This window comes from Triticum dicoccoides, chromosome 2B, assembly GCF_002162155.2.
Source record: "Triticum dicoccoides isolate Atlit2015 ecotype Zavitan chromosome 2B, WEW_v2.0, whole genome shotgun sequence".
NCBI lineage: Eukaryota > Viridiplantae > Streptophyta > Magnoliopsida > Poales > Poaceae > Triticum > Triticum dicoccoides.
In genome coordinates, this window is record NC_041383.1 from 722155826 (window position 1) to 722159632 (window position 3807).

The 3807-nt window shown below is 44.1% G+C and overlaps 1 pseudogene; it reads right to left on the reverse strand.

Moving 5' to 3' along the window:
• Positions 1-24: 24 nt before the first annotated feature.
• On the reverse strand, positions 25-3249 carry LOC119361253 (annotated as a pseudogene).
• Between the last annotated feature and the right edge of the window lie 558 nt (positions 3250-3807).

The following is a 3807-nucleotide window of genomic DNA, read 5'->3' on the forward strand; positions in this document are numbered from 1 at the left end:
CTGGTAAAGTGTACGGCTTCTCATCTACCGCCCCTCAAGTGTTGTGATACTCACTACATTCATAGAATTTCCCCTTATTTTTCCAGGTTCGAGACTTCGTAGAGGAAAATATGCAGGCTGCTTTGGTGCTGGGAGCAATGCACTTCCATTCTCCAACATAAAAGTAACTGATGCCATGAGTGGCCTATCATTCGGACAGTCTTGAACGCACAGGAGTCCGACATGGATACACCGTAGAACTTCATCAAGTGAACAACTCTCAATAACCGAAGAGTGCACCAGTTCTGTTGCTTTTCCATCCTCCCACAGTCTCCATGCCTAAGCCAATAGAAACAACTTATGATCAACTTACTATGTTTGATATATTCAGATTCTACGCATTTATCCATGCTTACATAAGCTGTAAGGCCGACAAAGTTCATTACGAGTTGCGTCGAGGTGATCTTCAAGCCACTTACAATCTCCAAGAGAAGAACACCGAAGCTATAGGTGTCCAATTTTACAGAAAAAGCACCTCCCATCACATATTCAGGAGACATGTAACCACTGTTTTAGACAATTCAGTGAGGTGCATAATTTGGGATAAACTAGAAGATAGAAATTGGAACCTTGAGACGTAGCTAGTGCATTGAATTACTTACTATGTTCCCACAACCTGGGTAGTGCTTGCCTCTTGTTTGTTTCCACCAAAGATCCTCGCCATACCGAAGTCTGATATTTTGGGAGTCATTTCAGAATCCATCAAGATGTTGCTTGGTTTGAGATCTCTGTGAATTATAGTTAATCTTGAATCTTGGTGGAGGTAAAGAAGCCCTCTCGCTACCCCTTTAATTATTTTGAAGCGTATGGACCAATCAAGCTCATATTGTCTTGTATCGTCTACAAAGATGAATAATAAATGAAATATATCATCAGTAATAAGTGATTTTCTTTTGGTTAATCAAAAACTTGTAATATGCATCAGAAGTTTGAACATACCAAAAAGGAATGTGTCCAAGCTTTTGTTAGGTAAGTATTCATAGATAAGTAACCTCTCATCTCCATAAATACAGCAACCAAGAAGTCTTACAAGATTTCTGTGTTGCAATTTTGCAATCAGAATTGTTTCATTTTTGAACTCCTCTATCCCTTGGGCAGAGCCCTTACTAAGCCTTTTGATAGCAACTTCTTTGTCACCTTGCAACATTCCCTACATGTTTTGTATCATCCTGAACTATTAAACAATGAAAGCAATCATTTCCACAAATAAAATTATTCTTCAAAAATAGAGAACGTGCTACTATAACTGAGGAGGCAAGGCTTTCTGCTACCTTGTAAACTTTACCAAAACCTCCGCTTCCAATTTGGTTAAATTCAGAGAAATTATCCGTTGCAGCAGCAATATCTTCGAAGCTAAAAAAAGGAAACTCCACATGTTCACCGCCCATTTCACTGAACGAGCTAAGGTATCCTAGCATGGGTCCCTTGTGTATTTCCTTCTTCTGTGTGCCTGCTAAAGATTAATACTTTTGTTATTAACACTCGTAAAAAGAAGTAGAATTTTGAAAATAAGGGTCGTTTTCAAGTCTACCTTTGTATTTGCATATGCTGACAAGGGCTATACATGCAAGTATCAGCACGCATGCGATGGTTGGGAGTAAAATCTTTACCAATTTGTTATTCTTTTGAACTGCAAAATGAATACTGTATAAGTTTAGCACATCGCTTTACAGCCATGAGTGAACCATGGGTCGAATAAAAGTGCTACACATAACCCTCTAGAATTACTGCTAGGCTTATGGTAAAAAGAGGTCTAATGTTGCATTATGGCTCAATAGAATAGTCATAGATCTATACACCAAAGTAGTTAGATGCAAAAAAAAGTATTTGTCCATTACTGCTATAATGTTAACTTCATAAAATTAGTAGATGCCCCATGATTAAATGTTGGTGTTTATCTGATAACATTAAGTGCCATATGCTAATATATGGGCTAGAAGCTAGCCTAGAATCGGTTGGTGCATACCAGGAGAGTTGGCAAGCCGGAGGTACAGGTTCTCGCCATACTCGCTAAACTTTCCTGTGTCGATAAGCTCCCTTGTCCAAACCAAGCACCTTGACTGGTCAGCCATAGCATCATTAGTGCTAAAGTTGGCATAAGCATAGGCTGTACACAAGCAATTGTTGCTGCACTCAGTCATGCACTCGCCAAAGCTTTTGTTGTGGACACGTAAAAATTTATCGGGGAGCATCATCCTAGATAACAAGGTCACGAAATGACTTTGCTTGCTGCATTTCAGCTCTTGGATTCTTCTACATCCGCTTGAAAAGTTAGGACCAGAGGGCTCAAACCCATCAGAGGCAACTACATGTCGGGACAGCCGCCGTGTAGTCACAATAGCCGAACGGGCCACATGAAGCGTAGATGTTGCAGCTAGCTGGGGGTGCGGTGATGGTTCTCCATGAGGAGCGGTTGTTCAAGCACAGAGTCAACACACCCATGTAGTCGAGCGTAAGATGTGCATACTGTGAGTCACCAGAAACTCTAAAATCATAGTAGAATCCATCCCTTGTCCTGATAATGGCTTCATACAAGACAGTATTCTGGTATAATGTGCCAACCGCCATCTCACCGTTGAAGATGCGGTGGCGATAGGGCCTAGTCCCATTCCAAATGAAAAAGTGAAGGTTTGAGCTAGGATCAAGGCTCATAGAAAAGACCCCAGTTGACAGGTCATTGAGGCCCTTAGAAGCAATAATGCGCCACACCACATGGCCCTTCTTGCTCAACATGGTCCTACCTGGGAGGAGTGTGTCGGTAGGGTGATCAAAGCTTTGCCAAATGGACGTGTCATTTGGTGACTGGACGACAAAATTCCCCGTGTCAAGAAGCACTGCAGTAACTCCCATGCTGCCCTTGATGTCGCTCTTCATGGCCCAAGGAGTGTGACCTTGGGAGTCCGACAACACCAGGTCAGAACTGTTGGTGATGGCGAGCGTTGGAGATGAAGCGGCGGCGATTGGATCGTCGCGGTTGGCGGTCCATACGACGGTGCGGCCGGCCATGTTGTGGTACCATATGCCAAGGTACAGGCTCGCGTTGGAGCTGTCCGGGGAGAAGCCGAGCACGAAGTCCCCGCCCTTGGAGACGATAGTGTCGCCGGGGGAGAGCGGCTTTGCAGACGACAGCCGGTCATCAGATCTGCAGAATGGACTAAAGAAGAATAGGAGGATCAGAACTGGAATGCACGGCGTGCCGGCCTGCTTCATCTTCCTGAGAAGAAGGAAACTACTACATAGTTCTTGAGAACAATTGGGCTGGCTGTTGCAGGGAGTGGACTTGTAGTTGGGGATTTTTCTTCCGGCCAAGTCAAAATTGGACAGTGCGAGCAAGAGTAGTACTCGTATGTGTCTGCGTGAACAAGTCCTCGACGAGATTTGGCTTTTGAAGTCTTCAACTACGTGACGAGTAGTATGTGTCTGCGCAAGGAAAAATTCGTTGCTAGGTGTTGAGTTTTGAAGTCTCCATCGGAGGGATTTGACATTGGGAAATGAGAGTGCGACAGGGGAAAACTCACGGCTTGGACGTGTGCGTCGGATGGAGGGTCCTGCCGCTCCCTCAACCACGGCGAACTCCTTCCGCCGCCGCTTTTCTTTTTTTTAGAACGAAGGCTCTCGGAGAGCCCGACTTTGGATTAACAAAGCCATCAACCGACCAGGATTATACAAGGCCATCAAGCAGGAGCGACCGAAAGATACAAGGGAGCTGATAGAATAGCTTATAACACAACGCACACTACTGCACACAAAGAAAATCATGAAAACCTG